Here is a 20,006-nt window from a genome sequence, read left to right on the forward strand (position 1 = left end):
AAGCACTTTATAAGTATCTCACCACAGTCCTAGCAGGTGAGTGCTGTTATTATCCCCACTTGACAGATGATGGATCTGAGGCAGACAAAGGACAAAATGACTTGCCCAGGGTCACACAACTCATAAATGTTCAAAGCAGGATTTGAACCTAGGTCTTCCCAATCTCAATTCCTACACTTTTATCCATTGTCTCCCTTAGTTTCCTACTTTAATTTAAATTTAATTAATTAATTTTTTATTAAAAAAACAAAACACCTAACCTTTCCATTTTAGAATCAATACTAAGTATTGGTTTCAAGGCAGAAGAGCAGTAAGGGATTAAGTAATTGGGATTAAGTGATTTGCCCAGGGTCACACAGCTAGGAAGTGTCTGAAATCAGATTTGAACCCAGGACCTGGCTTCTTATCTACTGAATCACCTAGCTATCTCAAACTAGTTACCTAAATGGTATCTAATAATAAATATGGTATCTAATAATATGATATCTAATAATAAATAATATCTAATAATAGATACCATTTATATGGAGGTAGCTAGGTGGCTCAATATATAGAGCACTGGACCTGAAGTGAGGAAGTCTTGTCTTCCTGAGTTCAAACCCAGGTGCAGACACTTACTAGCTATGTGAACAGTGGGCAAGTCACTTATATTTGCCTTAATACACTGGAGAAGGAAATAGTAAACCACTTCAATATCTTTACCAAGAAAAGAAGTGAAGAGTCAGACATAACTGAATGACTGAACAACAACCATTTACTTTGAAGTCTTTAATTAACTCTATATGTGCTATATCATTTGATTATGATAACACCTCCACAAGGTGGGTGCTATTATTATTCCCATCTTATAGAGGATAAAACTGAGGCCAAGAGACTTTAACACAGGGTCACACAAGCATCTGAGGCAGGATTAGAACTCAGGTCTTCATGCCTCCAAGGCTAGTACTTAATCACCATCCATTCCTCATCCCTCTGTGGTTTCTGGTTCTTTTTATTAGATCTGGAAGAGAACTTGTGAGAGTTGTCTGGTTCAAGTATCTCTTTTTCTAGAAGGAGAAACTGAGGCCTGAATAAGTTAAGTAAATTGCCCAGGGTCATGCATATATATTTATGTCAGAGCTGGAATATCCAGCTCCTTATATGTGCTTTACCTTATAATTAATTCAGCTGATGAAATTTAGCCCATAGTCATACAAACCCAGGTCTTTTGACTCCAGATTTATTGTTCTTTCCAATGGTACCATACTACCCCTTTGATTTTATTGTTAGGTTATGTGGAACTGTTCATGACCCCATTTGGAGTCTTCTAGGCAAAGACATTGGCATGGTTAGCTATTTCCTTTTCCTTCTCCAGCTAATTTTATAGATGAAGAAACTGAGGTAGACTGGGTGAAGTGACTTGCCTAGGGACACATAGCGTATTGGTTCCAAGGCAGAAGAGCAGTAAAGGCTAGGCAGTGGAGATTAAGTGACTTGCCCAGAGTCACACAGCTAGGCAGTGTCTGAGGCCAGATTTGAACTTAAGAAAATGAGATTTCCTGACTCTAGGTCCGGTAATCTTTCCACTGTGCCATCTAGCTACCTCTTTGATGCTGGTCTTTTATTCATCTCTTTATTTATTTTTGCTATTACTATCAAGTTTTCAATATCTGAGTGTTGGATAAATTATACCTTCATTCTACATCTTTGCTCCACTAAAGAATCCCCTCCCTGCCACGTTGGACAAAAGTCTCCCTTAGGTCTCGTTGCCCACTATGAGTGAATGTACTCGGTACAAGTGGGAAGTCCCAAGAGACCCTTAACCCTCTGATCTGCCCTACTTAAGAATTCAGGTTTGCTTTCCTGGGAATAGCACCTTCCTGTCCCAACTCCAGTTAGAAAGGGATAAGGACCAGTGATGGACAGAAGGGCAGAAAAAGTTGGGACCTCCTCCCCTCCCCCTTTAGTTTGTGCTGCTACTGGCATAGTGGATTGAGTGCCCATCCTGGAATCAGGAAGATTCAACTTCCTGACTTCAAATCTGGTCTTAGACACTTAGCTGTGCTGACCCTAGGCAAATCACTTATCTTGTTTCCCTCAGTTTTCTCATGTATAAAATGAGCGGGACAAAGAAATGGCAAACCACTCCAGTATCTTCACCAAGAAAATCCCAAATGGGATAGCAGAGTCAAATAGGAATAAATTGTCTAAAGAACAACAACAAATATTCCTTCCAGCTCTTTAGTAGATCCTACAAACTCTCTAAGTGTTTTCTGGAGCAACAACAATAATGAGATCCTTTCCAGTTCTAGTATCTCACTACTCTGGATCTTTGGGGGAAGGGAAGCTATACATGAGCTCCTCTCATCCCCTCCACTGGCAGCAAGCCTAAGGAACAAAGGTCAGCTCTAATCCTCAAGATTGTTGAGAAAGGCAATGGGATCCTTCCCAGAGAAGTCCCCTGCCTCATTCCAAAGTAGGGCTGAACACACTCTCCTCGCATTGCTGACTCATATCGATCGATGTCTAGGGCATTTTCATGTATGTGTGTGCCTGGTTAGGAATGACATTTGCACTATAAAAAAGCAGTATAAACATAAGGTTATCATGGATATCATGTGTACTGCTCCTGCATAAAAGGATGCCATGGATTTCTGTTATTGATGATATATGTGGATATCATGTATCATGGATGTTACATGTGCATATTCATTGTAGGATCTGTCCAAGACAGACTCGTCTGTCTACTCTTGGATTAGATCCATCTAACTGCAAAAAATGAAACATCACAATTAATAGACATTCTTCATCCACTTGGTTTTTCCTGTGTGCATAGTTAATACAAACTCTTACGTGATTTACTTTTGGGGAGGTATGACTAACTTTGTTTAGAGATATGATAAGTCCTTCTACCTGGAAATATTAGCAACTGACTGTTCTGCAACCTAGTCTTAGATTACTTAAAGACTGAGTGATTTGCCCAAGGTTATATGGCCAACATATGTTGGAGGTAGCGCTTGAATCCAGATTGTGTTGATTCCAAGACTGGCTCTCTAACTACCATACCACACTAAAGGATCATAGATCTCATATTCATACATGTTTGCCATTGTAAAATGCTATTTTCAATTTTTTTCATTTTAATAAATTTTCACTTAAGTTTTCCCAAGTTATATGATTCATGTACTCTTCCTCCCCTCTTCTCTCCCCACCTCCCAGAGTTGACAAGCAATTTATCTGGGTTATAAGTGTATTATCACGTAAAACCTATTTCCATTTTATTCATTTTTATAAGTGAATAATCTTATAATGTAACATACATTGTAACAAATACATGTATCTATTCATACACACGGTACAGGGCTTTTATGTTTTGGATGTATGCATACATGTTTCATAGATTGTGTGTTACAAATGTAGGCATAACAGGTTGCCATGGATTTGTTACAGATGCATTGCACACACATGGCAGAGTTTCATACTGTGTATATTTGAACATATAGATGTCACTGAATGTGCCACATATGAGTGTGTTTATGTGTTTGTGTGCACGTATATATACATATCCTGGATTTACATGCTAACTGGCTCATGAGAATATATATGCATCCTGAACTTATGTACATAGAAATAGATGCAAGCCATGAATATATGTGTATACATATGTGTATAAGCACATGTATATGAGGGATGTTATGAAGAAGGGAAATGGAACTCATAGCCAAGCCACTGGGAGGCTTACATGACAACCTAATATGTGTAGGTGCAAGCCCAAGTACACAGATATGACAAGTGTGTAGCATGGTATTAACACACTACAGACACACATGTGTATTGTAGGTGGGTGTGGGGATGCCACACACGTGCATCAAACACGTGATCCTATGTAGCACACATCATGATCACAGCTGTGCATGCATCTACAGGTATGCAATACATATGCCATACATCACTATATATGTCATTGTCAAATATTGGGAATGCATACATTTTAGTGCTATCAATGGTGTCCCAGAAATCTTAATGTGCTTTGAAACATCTGGATTCTTAATGGTGACTGTGCATGTTGAGGGGAGGGAGGAGAGAGAGAGAGAGGAAGAAGAATTTATATAGCACTTATGTGCCAGAGAAGGAGGGAGAGAGGGAGCGAAGGAGGGAGGGGGGATAAACACCTAATATATGCCAGAGAAGGAGAATGAAGAGAGAAGAGAGAAGGCAAGAGAAAGAGGGAGGGAGAGAGAGAATGATGCATATCAGTATATCCAGATGTGCACGAGTGTGTGTACACATGAGCATGCTGTGGGATAAATGTGTATGTGTGCATGGACATGTCTGGTAGGTGACTTGGGATCTGGTCTCTTGTGTGCTGAACCCAGGTGTAGAAGGATAGGGAGAGTTTGGAGGAGAGATATAGGAGCCATGGCTGAACATGTGTGTCTTCACATACCTGTGTATGCATTTTTGTGGGGTCTATACACGTGTGCCTACGTGTCAGGGAGTGGCAAACCTGTGGTGGGGCACTTAGCCATCTGTGACGTGTGGGGAACAGGTGTGTTCCCATACAGATGGTGTGTAGAAGGTGTGTGTGTGTATGTGTGTGTGTGTGTGCGCGTGTGCTGTCTACGCTGGAGGGAAGCTAGATGTGCGGAGCATTGCCCAGTTGCCATGGAAACCGGCAGAAGGAGGTGGGTGGCTGGAGAAGGAGGGCGAGGCAGAGAGGGAGGCGGGCACAGAAGGAGGAGGAGGAGGAAGAGGAGGAGGGCAAAGGGAGGGAGAGAGCAAAGGAGAGAAGCTGGCTGCCTGTAGCCCTGGCACGACTGTCTCATCTCAAGCAGAGTGGAGGCAATTGGAGAGCAGCTGGGGCTGCCTGCCCGGACGCCAGGCTCCTTTCCCCTCTCCTTGCCAGAGGAAGGGCAGGAGGAGGACGAGAACCAACTCAACCAGTCAGTCGGTCTCTGGTCTCTGCCGGGCTCCGGAAAGGAGGCCAGCTTCTGCGCCCTGGCTAGGCCCAGGTAGGCACCCAGCTGGGCAGAGGGCAGACATAGGAGAAGGGCTACAGGATCCTCAGGCATAATGAAGCTGCAGGGGTTGGAAGGGAGAAGGGCAGATTCTGTAAGGGAACATGCCGAGAGAACCCCAATGGCTTTTCTAGTCCTTCCTCTATCCACCTTCTACTCCCCAAGAAAAGGGGGTACCCAAGTGTGCTCAAGAGGGCTACAATGCAGTACAGTCCTTATTAGCTAGCTCAGTCAGGAAGGGGAGAAGGCTGGCACCCCCTGGCCAAATCCAGGGACCAGCATTCCTACTGCTTCACTCTAACCCTATCCCAGGAAATCCCTGCCTCCTAGAGTGGCGGGGGACTTGAAGGAACCCCAGGCCCAACCCCTTGGTTTTACAGAGGAGGAAACCAATGCTTGGCACTTCATTTCCATTCCCCCCTTCCCCTCCTCAGTATATCATGTCCCCCGTTCTTCCCTGCCTGTGTCAGTGCTGAAATGCAGCTGATTTCTGGGGCTCTGGAAGGCTGGAATATGTGTGTGTGTGTGTGTGTGTGTGTGTGTGTGTGTGTGTGTGTGTTCTCACCCTGTCTCACCCTGGCTACCCTTCCTAGTCTGAAGCCAGAAGGTACACGCCATAGGTGAGGAGAGGACAGGGAAGAAGCCAAGGGCACTTGGTTACAATTAGGACTTGAAGAGTTTTCTAATTTAGGTCTCATCCTCTCTCTGGTCCCCAGACCCTCCTCTAATCCCTTCTCCCTCTTCCCCGTGTCTGGGGAGCCGTTCATAGCCAGAGATCTCCTCATTTTTCCTCTGCTCCCCCAGTTCAGCACCTAGCACAGGTCCCCCACCCCGTGTGAACCATCTCCTCCCCTCCCCCTAATGCCTCACCACCCTCTGAGCAAAGGCACTGAAATCAGAGGGCATTTCTTTTCTGTTCCAACTGGATTGAATTAAAAGATAACTGAAGTCTTTTCCAACTCTGAGATCCTTTCCCTCTGAGCCCTTTCCTGTCCCATGGCACCCCTCCTCCTCCCCCCAAAGCTGCCTTCTCCACCCCCTCCTGTAGCCCTGCCTCCTTGCCTGACAGCTCCATCTTATGATCCAGGGCTGGCTAGGTGGGCATCTCTGAAACAAGCAAAATTGACCCCTGGGGGGGGGGGCAGAGTCAAGGTGCCACAATCTCTGTGAATTCCTCCAGTCACACGACCTAAGCTCATGCACTAGGACTCCTTCCTGCTTGCTGCATTGCTCTGAAAGATGATTGTTGGGGGGGGGGGAGTGGAGAGAGGGATGTGCATTGCAGAGGGAGGGAGGGAGGGAGGCAGCCAAGCCATTGGAGGGGGTGAGGCACTCCAGAGGGACAGTCAGACTCATTCCTTTGCACTGAGAAGGGCTGGGACCTGATGGGGAGTGCTGGGGGATCCTGGAGAAGCAGAGGCTTTTAGGGTACAGGCCTGGGGAAGGTAGAGAGGTACCCTATGTCTGTCTAACTCAGAGAAGAGAGGATGTGGGTAGGGAAGTCTGCTGAATGTTTTTCCTGGATTAGACTGGCAGGAATAACCCAAGTTGATTTCTGAGCCCTTCGTGAGTGAACTGGTTGTCTCCCCAATTCAGCCCAGTGGTAGTAGGGAATCACCATCCCAAGGCATGCTGGGGTATGTAAGCATGTGTATACCCATGTACACATACAAATGTGTATGTAAATGCCAAAGGATGTCCTACCCCTCTTCTTAATCTGTTTCTTCTGCCCTATTTGACCCCTGGGTGGGTACTGCTGACATTAATGTAGATGTTATCCATCAGTTTCTGGGCTCTTATTTAGGGAGATAAGCAGAGCACAAATGCTTACCTTTCCTGCGATGAAGAGCACATTCCTGGGAGCCATGACACCTGGGTCCTTCTCTCATTGACTCAATGATTATGAGCAAGTCACTCCCTCTCCCTGGGTCTCAGTTTCCCTTCTGTGAACTGAGGTCTCTAATGTCCCTTTCAGCTCTGAATTTCTAGAATTCCTTATTCTTGATCTCTTTTGGACTAGAGGCTTCTTCAGGGCAGAAGAGTGTGTGTGTAATGAAGCTGATGTGAGTTATTCAGGACAGCTTCAGGTGGAGAGGGCTAGAGATGGGCAAGAGATGTGGTGTCATGGAACGTGGGCTTGGAAGGAGGAGACTAGACTTTGTGCTCTAGCTATGTGAAAGTAAGTCATTTTATCTCTATGAGCCTTGGTTTCTTCCTCTGTTAAATGGGAATAATAATGCTTATACTATGTATATAGAATATAATGTATATTATATAATACTTAAATAAAATATTCATATCCTTTATACTATAGGGTTGTTGTGAGTAAACTTTAGAGGTTATAGAGACATGAATTGTAGTTACTCTTTTAGGGTGGTTCTGGGAATAGGAATGGAAGAGAGGAATGTCTCTCCTGAACTCTCTACCTTTTGAAAATTGCACAATCATTTCTTCCCTCACCTCCACTGCTCCCGTGGGCTTCACAGCCTTCCTATGTCCCTTTTCACATTCTCCCCAGGGTCCAGGCTAGGGTTGGGAGCTCACTCTTTCCCATGAAAGCTAGAAAGCAAAGTTGTTGCTTTGTTCTTTCCTTTGCATCCTTCCTCTTTAAGTCATATTCTTCCACTTCAAAAGGACCCCAGACAGCCACAGAGGCAATGCCCCTTGTTCTAGCCATGGCCACACAGTATCCAAAGCAAAGGCCTAGCAGAGAGAGAGGGGATGGAGAGTCCTCTTTCTTGAGAATAATAATGATTGTGATTTACTTTTATTCATAATTAATCTCTATTATGAATATATATTTACATTATGCTTGGAGGTTGACAAAGCACTTGCCATATATTATCTCATTTGGCCCTAACAATAATCTGTTATCTCCGAGGAACCTGAGGTTGAGGGAAATGAGGTAATTTACCCAGAGTCAAACAGCTAGTAAATGTCTGAGGCAAGACAAGAACTCAGGTCTTCCTGACTCCAACACCAGCATTACCTTGCTACGTGATATCATAGGTACTATGGGGGAGCAGAGTGGATAGAAACCTGATGGTTGGAACCTACATCAGCCTAGTCTCTCTGGGGCCTTTTTTTTTTTTAAATACTTATCTTACATCTTAGCATCAATACTATGTGTTAGTCCCAAGGCAGAGGAGCAGTAAAGGCTAGGCAATGAGGATTTAGTGACTTATCCAGGGTCACACAGGTAGGAAGTATTTTAGGTTACATTTGAACCCAGAACACCCCATCTCCATGCCTGGCTGTCTATCCACTGAGTTACCTAGCTGCCCTATCTGGACCTTCTTTAAACACTCTCTGGAAGAGGAGTGAAGATAGAATCTTTGGTCAAGAGAATACCTTTTGGCAATCCAGAAAGCTGTAGCTGCTCCCCATGGAGGAGAGAGGGGACTTCTTGGACTAAGTGAACAACTCTTGGTAAGAGTAACTGAGGCTGGGATAGTGACCTCTCTTTGGACTTTCCATAGACCTATTCCAAGACTCTGGACTTCTCAGATTGTCTGCCTTCCAACAATCTTGGCTCTTCTTTGCCATGCCTTCTTCCTTTCCTCTCTCCTCAACTCTTCTTTCTTTCTGGCCTCTGTTTCCCTATTCCTCATGCTTCCATTTCTCTTCCTGTTCTACACATTCTTCTCTATCTGTCCATTTCTCTCTTTCTCATCTTTTTCTCTCTCTGTATTTCTGGCTTTTCTCTCTCCCTCTGAATTTCTTCTCTTTCTCCCAATTTCTGCTTATTCTCAGTCATTTTTACTTACTTTTTTCCACAACTGTCTCTTGTCGCTATTCCTGTCTTCTACCTCTGTATTAGTAACACTGTCTCCTTCTCTTTTACAGTTTTTACTTGTATTTTATGTTAACAGGCATTTTTTATCCTTCCTTTCTCTATTATAAACAACAACAAACCCTTATAAAAATTTGCATAGTTAAGCAAAACAAATCCCACATCATCTGTGTCTAAAAATGTGTTTCTCATTCTATACTCTGGATTCATTGAGTCTGTAAGGAAGTTGTTAGTATTCTTCATTACCAGTATTCCTTATTATCAGTCCTCTGTAATCACGACTGACCACTACATTGATCAGAGTTCTTAAATCTTTTAAAGTTACTTGTCTTTATAATGTTGTTGTATTTGTGTACATTGTTCTCCTGGTTCTGCTCACTGTACCTTGTATCAGTTCATGAAAGTTTTCCTAGGTTTTTCTGAAACTGGCTTTTTCATCATTTTTTTTCTTTTCTTTTTTTAAAATAAAACCCTTGCCTTCCATCTTGGAGTCAATACTGGGTATTGGTTCCAAGGCAGAAGAGTGGTAAGGGCTAGGCAATGGGGGTTAAGTGACTTGCCCAGGGTCACACAGCTGGGAAGTGTCTGGGGTAGAATTTGAACCCAGGACCTCCTGTCTCTAGGCCTGACTCTCAATCCACTGAGCTACCCAGCTGCCCCCTTTTCATCATTTCTTATGACACCATAATATTCCATTACATTCTTCTACCATATTTGTTCAATCATTCCCTGATTATCACTTTCTCTGTATTCCTCCTTTTCTCTTTCCCTCTTTTTATTCAATTCTTTCCTATTATTACTTTCACTGAATCAGTCTTTTCTTTTCCACTTGTAAAATCATTAGGTTGGGAATAGTCTTCCTCTTAATTGTGCAAGCTCAATGGATAGTTCACCCAATTTGGAGTCAGGAAGACCCGAGTTAAAATTCGGCCTCAGATGCTTATGAGCTATCTGACCCTGGGCAAATTATTTCACCTCTTTGCCTCAGTTTCCTCAGATATCAAATGAGCTGGAGAAGGAAATGGCAAACCACTCCAGTATCTTTGCCAAAAAACCTCTAAATGGTGTCACAGAGTTGGACCTGACTGAAAGGGCTGAACATCCAATTGTATGACATTAGGCAAGCCTGTTAGCTTCTTAGGATCTCAATTTCCTTATCTGTAAAATGAGGAGGTTGGGATATTCTGAATAGAACAAAAGTCCTTTGAGGAGAGGGTCAGTTTTATTTTTGCCTGGACCCAAGCATTTAATTAATGTTTGTTGATCCATTAGGTGACTTCTTAAGGGCCTTCCAAGTGTTAACATTATGTGGTTCTGTGAGCTCCCATATTGAGGAAAATGGGCTGACTAGGGCCTGAGAGAATCAAGTTAGTCTCATGAGTCTCTGGGAAAGTGATTTGTCCAAGGTTACACAGGGAATAGTAGTGGAGCCAGAATGAGAACTCAGTGGACCTTTTCAAAGCTCTGTCAAATAAATTATTTCATTTTATTCCCTAAACAGCCCAGTGAGGTAGTCAGATAGTTGTTTTTCAGTCATTTTTCTGACATGCCTAACTCTTTGTGACCCCATTTGAGATTTTCCTGGCAAAGGTGCTGGAGCGGTTTGCCATTTCCTTCTCCAGCTCATTAGACAGATGAGGAAACTGAAGCCAACAAGGTGAAGTGCCTTGCCCAAGATCCACAGCTAGTAGGTGCCTGAGGCTGAATTTGAATTCAGGTCTTCCTCCCTCTAAACCCTGCACTTTACCCACTGAGCCACCTAGCTGGTAGTCAGAAATGAGGCAGACAGGACTGAGCGTACTATCTCTAAATTTTACAAAGGAATCTGAGGCCTGAAGAAATGAAATGACTAGGGCAATCAGGTAGGGTTTTTTCCATAGTTTTTTTCTTTTTAATAAATATTTTACTTTTCTAAGAAAAATGGCTCTAGCCAATAAAAATCTACTTATTCAAATCCAAACTTGTTAGGGTTTTGTTTTGTTTTTTTTAGAGAAGTGACTTACTGATTTACTATTTTACTTTAAATACCACCTCACCCTTTCCCCCTTTATATGTTTACCATCTACTCATGCTGAATCCTTCGAAGGAGATTGCTTTAGTGTACTTCTCTAGATCCTCACTTTGCTCCTTTGCCAAAAAATGCAAAACACAATGAAATGCCTAGGGCAACTAGGTAGCACCATGGATAGTGCTAGGCCTGGAGTCTGAAGGACCTGGGTTCAAATCTACCCTCAGACACTTCCTCACTGTGAATTTGGATTCAAATCTGACCTCAGACACTTCCTAGCTGTGTGATCCTGGGCAAGTCACTTAACCCCAATTGCCCTTCTATCTTAGAGTTGTTACTAAGATAGAAAATAAAGATGTTTTTAAAAAAGGACTAAAAAGAGAAATGAAGTTACTTACCCAAGTCACATAGCAAAACTAGAAGTTAGGCTAATTTTGGTTATTTTCTATCTACAGAAATATTTCCCAGTGAAAAGAAACGAGGCAGAGGGAGGTGTTAATAAGGGGATGGAGGTGGTTTAGTAAACTTGAGAGCCTAGAGATGGGAGGTCCTAGGTTCAAATCAGACCTCAGACACTTCCTAGGTGTGTGACTCATTGCCTTGCCCTTACTGCTCTTCTGCCTTGGAGCCAATACATAATATTGATTTTAAGATAGAAAGAAAGGGTTTAAAAAAAAAAGAGGAGGGTGAGAGGGAGCCAGAATTAAGGTATAAGGGAGAAGGGTGGTTAGTTTCCTGGGGGCTTGGGAGAGCAAATCTGGAGAGGTGCCTTGAAAATATTCAATAAGGACACCAGGACTAGAGATAGGCGTGTCTGGGAGTGTCCTAAGAGCTAAAGATCAGAGTTCAGTGTTTAGGAGTGGGAGGGAGGAGAGCTGGGTAGGGAAGGCCAGCAGGCAACCAGCTAACACTGGAGTTTCAACCTGGGTCTCACCAAACAGGTAAGAAGCAAACAAAACTATTATAACCTTAATTTCTTTCCATTTGGAACAGCCCCTGATAATCAGAGCCATTCTCCATTTCCCTAATGTTGCCTCTTTTTTGACTCACCCCTGCTGGAAGCTCTCCAGTTCTGAAATGATATTCAGGGCCCTGTCAAGGAGGGATCAATTCTTGGTTAGGATCATCAGTTCTTGGAGAGGTAGAATTCCTGGAGGAGCATGGCCAAGGAATGCTGTGATGGGAAGAAGGGGCATCCCTTGGGCCAGAGGAGGAGAAAGGGTTTGGGTGTGGAGAGTGTGGGAGTGTATGTGTATACAAGGTATTTCTTGGAATCAAGATCTAGCAACAAGGTAACAAGAAGTCTGAGATCAGCAGTTGAGTTTCAAAGGAGCCTGGAGACCTTTGGGAAGAGCCCAGAGCAACCCCAGCTAGAATGAAAGATTAAATTAATAAATAGAAGTCTGAGATGACAGCCTGAGGAAGAAGGAAATTGACAGATAAACCATTGTCTCTGAGTCAGGCTTCACCCAGACCAACAAAAGTATATTAAAATGCCTTCTATAAAAGAAGCCCAGTCTAAGTAGAGGAGGAAAAATATCTAACTCCAGTTAATCATTATAATGGGATCCCAGGTCCCAGATCTAGAGTTGGAAAGGATTGTAAAGGTCTTCTAGCACAACTTCTTAATTTTATAGCTGAAGTAGATTGAAGTGACTTTTCTAAGGACATTTGGATAATTAAGTACCCGAGACAGGATTTGAACTCAGGTCCTCTGACTTGAGCTAGTGCTCTTTGAATTCTTTAGAATTAGAGGAGGAGTTCTTGAGTTTTCTTGTGTTGTGGACCATTTGGGCAGGCTGGAGAAGCCTATGGACCCTTCTTAGAATAAGGGTTTTTAGATAATTGAAGAAAATGCTAAAAATTTCCCATTCTAGTTCATAGGTGTCTTGAAATATGTTCATGGACCTGGGTTAAGAACTATTGATTAAAATATTTTAGTGTTGGAAAAAAGGAAGCATGATGGAAAGTGGTTCAGGTTCACATCCAACCCCAACCAACACTTTCCTAGTTGTGTGATTCTTGGGCAGGTTAGTTTATTCCTTTGAATTTCAGTTTCCTCATCTATAAAATGGGGCTAATAATCATGGTGAAAGGCAGCAAGAATATAACAGATAGAAGATTCAGCTATGGAGTCAAGTTCCAATCCTACCTCTGACACATACTAATTAGGTGATTTGGGACAAAAATTTCTCCAAGTCTCAGGTAACTTTTAGTCAGTCAATCAAATTTTTTTTCCTGTTATATATAGTAAGTTTTTTCTTTTTTTATCCTTACCTTCCATCTTAGAATCAATACTATGTATTGGTTCTAAGACAGAAGGCAATGGAGGTTAAGTGACTTGCCTAGGGTCACACAGTTAGGAAATATCTGAGGCCATATTTGAGCCTAGGACCTTTTGTCTCTGGCCCTGGCTCTTGAGCTGTTTGGCTGTCCCTATAAGTTTTTTTAATAAAGTTATTGCTACCTGCTTTCTTTAAAAAATTTTAACATGTTTTATTTTTTTACATGTAGATGAAATTTTTAGTAATTGTTTTCTGATGTTTTACAATTCATATTCTTTCTCCTTCCCTCCCTCCCTTCCTCCCCTTTGCCTAGACAGCAGGTAATATAAGTTTATATATATATGTGCTATCGTGCAATATTTTCGTGTTTGTCATGTTGTGAAAGCAGACCCATGTCTCTTACACTAGAGAAAAATTCAGGGAGGAATTAAAATGAAGCATCTGCATTCAGTACTCTGTCAGTTCCTTTTGTGGTAGTGAATAGTCTTTTTCATCACGAGCCCCTGGGAGGTATCCTGGATCATTCACAGCTGATCATCATATTTTATTGCTATTACTGTGTACTACAGTCTTCTGGTTCTGCTCACTTCACTTTGCATCATAGAAGTCTTTCCAGGTTTTTTTTTCCTCATCATCCTATCAGTCATTTCTTATAGCATAATAGTATTCCATCGCAATCATATACCACAACTTATTCAGCCATTCCCCAGTTGATGGGCATCCTCTCAGTTTCCAGTTTTTTGCTACCCCAAAAAGAGCTGCTATGAATATTTTGGTATAAGGAGGTCCTTTTCCTCTAGCTTTGATCTCTTTGAGATACAGGCTTACTAGTGGTATTTCTGGGTCAAAGGATATGCACAGCAATCAATCAGTTAAAAATTTATTCATGGGTATCTGGGTGGTTCAGTGGATTGAGAGCCAGACCTAAAGATGGGAGATCCTGGGTTCCAATGTGGCCTCAAACACTTCTTAGCTGTGTGACCCCAGGAAAGTCACTTAACCCCAATTGCCTATCTCGTACCACTCTTCTGCCTTGGAATCCACACTTAATATTGACTCTAAGATGGAAATTATTAAGCATTTATAATGTGCCAGACACTTTGCCAGGCATAGGAGATACAAGCACAATGAAATAATCCCTACTCATAAAGAATTTACTTCCTAATTAGAGGAGACACTTTGTGGTGGCAAAAAAAATGGAAAATGAGGGGATGCCCTTCAATTGGGGAATGGCTGAACAATTTGTGGTATCTGTTGGTGATGGAATACAATTGTGCTAAAAGGAATAGCAGAACTGGAGGAATTCCATGTGAACTGGAACAACTTCCAGGAATTGATGCAGAGTGAGAGGAGCAGAACCAGGAGAACATTGTACACAGAGGCTGATACACTGTGGTACAATCGAATGTAATGAACTTCTCCATTAGTGGCAATGCAGTGATCCTGAACAAACCAGAGGGATCTATGAGAAAGAACACTATCCACATTCAGAGGAAAAACTGTGGGAGTAGAAACTCTGAAGAAAAGCAACTGCTTGATTACATGGGTCAGGGGATATGACTGGGGAAGCTGACTCTAAATGAACATCCTAGTGCAAATATCAACAACATGGAAATAGGTTCTGATCAAGGACACATGTAATATCCAGTGGTAAGGGTGAGTGTAGGGGAGGGAGGGAAAAAATATGATTCTTGTAACCAAGGAAAAATATTCTAAATTGACTAAATAAAATTTTCTAATTAGAGGAGACAACAAATGTTTGTATATAATAGTAGACGTATCATGTAAATATATGGACAAAATATACATATGCGTATTGTTACCTACATTCATACATATATGTCATTGTTTTCAATTGTGCCCAATCCATCATGACCCCATGTTGGGGTTCCTTGTCAAAGATACTAGAGTGGTTTGCCATTTCCTCCTTCAGCTCACTTTATAGATGAGGAAACTGAGCCAAATGAAGTTAAATGACTTGCCCAGGTTCACACAGATAGTAAATGTCTAAAGTTAGATTTGAACTCACATCTTTCCTAATTCCAATATTCTATCCATTGTACCATGCTGCCTCTCATTCTTAAAATATTTTGTTGTTGTTCAGTCATTTCAGTCATGTCCAACTCTTCCTGATCCCATCTGGAGTTTTCTTGGCAAAGACACTGGAGCAGTTTGCCATTTCCTTCTCCAGTTCATTTGACAGAGAAGGAAACTGAGGCAAACAGAATTAAATGACTTGTCCAGGGTCCCACAGATTTGAACTCGTGAAGATGAGTCTTACTGACTCCAGACCTGGTACTCTATGCCCTATTCAACTTAGCTGCCCTATATACAACATGTCCAAATGTCCTGTGTCCAAAATCAAACCGAGAAAATAAAATGTAAATAAACATAAGGTAATTTGGGAGAAGCAGCTCTCACGATTGGAGGAATCAGAAAAGACTTCATGAAGAATCTGGTAGCTGAACTTTGTGTTGGTGGAAAAGAAAGGTTTCATCAGCTATGAGTGAGGCAGTTGTTCTTTCACCGTATGGGTTTTGGCCAGGGAAAGGACTCAGGAATAAGAGATGGAGTGTTATGTTTGAGGAATAGAAGGCCAGTTTGGGAGGGAGGGAAGTAAAGTACATACACTTGGGCTAGGACGGTAGGCTGGGGCTAGGTCTTAAAGGGCTTTAAAATCTAAACAGTAGAGCTTAGATGTTATCTTAAAGGCAAATAGGGAACCGCTGGAATCTGATGAGTGGGAGAATGTCTCCATCCAAACTGCCCTTAAGGAAAGTAATTTCAGCAGAAGAATGGAGGAGGAGGTCCTTGGTTCAAATTTGGCTTCAGACACTTCCCAGCTGTGTGACCCTGGGCAAGTCACTTGACCTCCATTGCCTAGCCCTAACCACTCTTCTGCCTTGGAACCAATACACAGGACTGATTCTAAGATGGAAAGTAGGGTTTTTTTGTTTTTAAATGAATGAATAAATCATTTATTAAGTGCTTTCTATGTGTAAAACTTTTTTTTTAAACCCTTCCCTTCCATCTGAGGTCACCTTTGAACCCAGGACCTCCCGTCTCTAGGCCTGGCTCTCTATCCACTGAGCCATCCAGCTACCCCCATGTGTAAAGCATTTAACTAAATGCTGGAAACACAATACAAAACCAAAACAGTAGCTGCTGTCAAGGAGAACATATTCTGATGAGAGAAATAACAAATATAGGAGATTTTAGCTATAAGTCAGATGGGTTTTGGTTTTGGTTTTGGTTTTGGTTTTAAAGGAAGATGTAAGAGTAATCTAGGCCAGAGGTGATAAAGATCTGGACCAAGGAAGTAGCTATGTGAGGGGTAGGAGAAGACGAGCCACTGAGAAGCAGCTTATCTGTGTTGGGTGGAGAATTTCCATAATGGGAGTTCCCTGAATGAATACAATCACAAAAGAGGCTAAAAGAATATTTTTATTACATACCTCGTGAGAGGCTGTTCTGAAGTAACTATGTTGAAAAAATGTGAATTATTATTATCACTAATAAAAGGAATCTTAGAGAATTGTCTAATCTGCATTTCCATCCCTGATGACAGAGCACCCTGCTATATCGTCCCTGGCCAATGGTCATCCAGCATCTGCTTAAACAGTTCCAGTTGGTCAGTCAGTCAATCAACAAGCATGTATCCTCTCTATTATGTGCCATATTATGAGGCAGGTAGGTGGGGAAGTGGATAATGGATCTATATAGGAATGCTCTTTTTTAAAAATAGGTTTGTTAGGGTTGGAATTTTTTAAATTTAATTTTTTTTAAAACTAATATAAATGTGTGTGTGTTTATATGCATGTGTGGCACAGTAGATAGAGTACCAGTCCCAAAGTCAAGAAGATATATCTTCCTGAGTTCAAATCTAGGCTCAGATATTTGCCAGCTGTGTGATCCTGAGGATGTCACTTCACCTTGTTTGCCTCAGTTTCCTCATCTGTAAAATGAGTTGGAGAAAGAAATGGCAAATTATGCCAGTATCTTTGCCAAGAAAACCCCAGATGGGGTCATGAAGAGTTGGCAGCACTGAAATGACTGAACAACAACCACAATTATGTTCCAGGTATGTTCCTGGGTTCAAATCTGGCCCCAGACATTTCTTAGCTGTGTAATTCTGAGCAAGTCACTTAACACTGATTGCCTAACCTTTGTTACTCTTCTGTCTTAGAATTGATATTAAGACAGAAGGTAGGGGTTAAACAAACAAATAAATAAAAGAGGGATTGAACAGTTAGGGGCAGCTGGGTGGCTCAGTGGATGAGAGCCAAGCCTGGAGATGGGAAGTCCTGGGTTCAAATGTGGCCCCAGACACTCCCTCTCTGTGTGACCCTGGGCAAGTCACTTAACCCCCATTGCCTATCCCTTCCCACTCTTCTGCCTTGGAACCAATACTGGCATTGATTTTAAGATGGAAGGGAAAGGTTTAAGAAAAAAAAAATAGCCTTTGCCCTCAAGGAATTTATATTCTATTTGGGGTAAGGAGGGACAACATATAAATAACTAAGTCCATACAGGATATATATAGAATAGACAGAAGACATTCTGAAAGGAGATAATATTAGAGGCCTCATGCAGAAGATGGGTTTGTGAAATCTTGAAGGAATTCAGGGAAGTTGAGACAGGAGTCAAAAAAAATCCAGCAAAAGGGAACATCCAGTTCAAAGGTACAGAGTTGGAAGATGGGAGTTTGGGTCTGAAGAGCTGCAAAGAGGACAACATGGTTGGATCTTAATATACATGTTGGTAAGAAAAGTATGAAATTAGAAGAAAAAAAGGAATCAGATTATGAAGAGTTTTAAATGCCAAACATTGTTGCTCAGTAGTTTCAGTCATGTCTAACTCTTTGTGACCCCCTTTGGGGTTTTCTTGGCAAAGATAGTGGTTTGCCATTTTCTTCTCCAGCTCACTTTACACAGATGAGGAAACTGAGGCAAAGAGGGTGAAGTGACTTGTCCAGGGGAACACAGCTAGTAAGTATCTGAGACTGAATTTGAATTCAGGAAGATGGGTCTTTCTGATTTAAGGCCCAGTTCTCTATCCACTGTACCACTTAGTTGCCCTATAAATGCCAAACAGGGAAGTTTATATTTAATCCTCCAGATAATAAGGGACTCCTGCAGCTCATGGGGCAATGGAGTGATGGCGTCTATTTTAGGGAAGCCACCTGGGCAACTCCACAGAGGATGGATTGGAGTAGGGAGAGACCTGAGACAAGGAGAACAGTTAGAGGGCTATTATAATAGTCCAGGTGACAGTGTCCTGACCTATTCTTATGGCTGTGTGAGAAGAGAAATGGGGACCTATATGCGAGATGGTGTAAAGGTAGAAAGGATAAGAGTATTTGGCAAATGGATTTTAAATGTATGTTGTGAGAATGAGGACTTGAGGATGATTCTAACATTAGGAGCTTGGATTCCTGGAAGGATGGTGGCACACACCTTTAATTTGTAAAAAACACAATATCAGGGCAGCTGGGTGACTTAGTAGATTGAGAGCCAGGCCTAGAGATGGGAGGTTCTGATGAGTTCAAATCTGGTCTCAGGCACTTCCCAGCTGTGTGACCCTGGGCAAGTCACTTAACCCCCACTGCCTAGCCCTTACTGCTCTTCTGCCTTGGAACCAATACTTAGTAGAGATTCTAAGGCAGAAGGTAAGGGTTAAAAAAAAACCCCAACGTTGGTGGCATCTTTGACAGTAATAAGGAAGTCAGGAAAGGGACGTGTTTAAAGGAAAGAGAATGAAGATAATGAGTCCAGTTTGGGACATGTTTGCACATGAGCTTGAAATGCCCAAAAGGTAGTTGAGTTGATAATGAAGTCCTAGAGCTCAAGAAAGAGACTAGGGTTGGGTGTAGAGATCTGAGGATCAATGGCATTAAGATGATCACTGAACCTATGGGAGTTGATGAGATCTCCTTCCCTCCTTCCACATATTCCCCCCCTCCCGCAGCTCTTAATACTGTTCTCTTACAAATCGCCTTCTATCTATTCTGTATGTATCCCATATGAACCTAGTTATTTATATGTTGTTTCCCCCATTCCCATTAGAATATAAACTCTTGAAAGTAAGGGCTATTCTTGCTTTTCTTTCTATAATACAGATAGTACAGAGGGAAAAGAGAAGAAGGCAGAGACAGAACCTTGGGGAACATGATGGGTGTGATACAGATGAAGACTAAGCAAAAGGAATAGGGAAGAGGGATGAGGAATGGGCAAAAGGTAATAGAAAAAACTGAAAACGATTCGGTATTCCTGGGAAGAGAGCCAGAAATCATGTGAAGTTTTATATGTGTGAAGTTGATTTTTTTCAACCAAAATGAAGAAATTTATATTTATCATTAACTTAGTCTCTTTCAAATTGTCTCCAAGTTCTAACATTGGTCTAAATCCTTTAAAATCCCGACTCTGATCCAACATATGAGCCATCCCTCCAAGCTTTCTATCATCTGTCAATTTGACTCTTCATTCAAAGTCTAGAGACTCCCCCTGCCCCCCCCCCAAAACTTAACCCTTGGGATTTTTAAAAAACTCTTACCTTCTGTCTTAGAATCAACACACTAAGTACTGGTTCCAAGGCAGAAGAGGAGTAATCAGACTCCCTTTTTAGACCTAAGCACTTTCTTTTTCTCCCTCCCTCCTTCCCTCCCTCCAATCCTGCCTTCCTTCCCTCCCTCCAATCCTTCCCTCCTTCCCTCCCTCCTTCCTTCCTTCCCTCCCTCCCTTCCTCCCCCCACCCCCAGCCCCATCTCCCTTGCTCTGTACCCTACACTTCTGCTAATTCAGCTCAAGATCACATTAGCCTTTTTGGCTGATGCGTCACACTATTGACTCATATTGAGACAACAAAAGCTCCTTCATCTTTTTTCAGATGAACTGCTCTTAAGCCAGCTAAATAATCACACCCCT

The 20,006-nt window shown here is 42.1% G+C and overlaps 1 protein-coding gene across 4 annotated transcripts in view; it reads left to right on the forward strand.

Moving 5' to 3' along the window:
* Positions 1–20,006, forward strand: part of PACSIN1 (protein kinase C and casein kinase substrate in neurons 1) — a 118,667-nt gene that overhangs the window by 69,498 nt on the left and 29,163 nt on the right. The window contains exon 1 of one of the 4 annotated variants that reach the window (XM_056818059.1): positions 4,662–4,991. The exons of 2 other annotated variants lie outside the window; for them this stretch is intronic. The gene's annotated coding sequence lies outside the window, so the exon portion shown is untranslated. Of the gene's footprint in view, positions 1–4,661; positions 4,992–11,028; positions 11,740–20,006 lie in introns of those variants that run through there. One more of the 4 variants, XM_056818060.1, reaches the window with a different exon arrangement.

This window comes from Monodelphis domestica, chromosome 2 (genome assembly GCF_027887165.1).
Source record: "Monodelphis domestica isolate mMonDom1 chromosome 2, mMonDom1.pri, whole genome shotgun sequence".
NCBI classification, from domain to species: Eukaryota; Metazoa; Chordata; class Mammalia; order Didelphimorphia; family Didelphidae; genus Monodelphis; species Monodelphis domestica.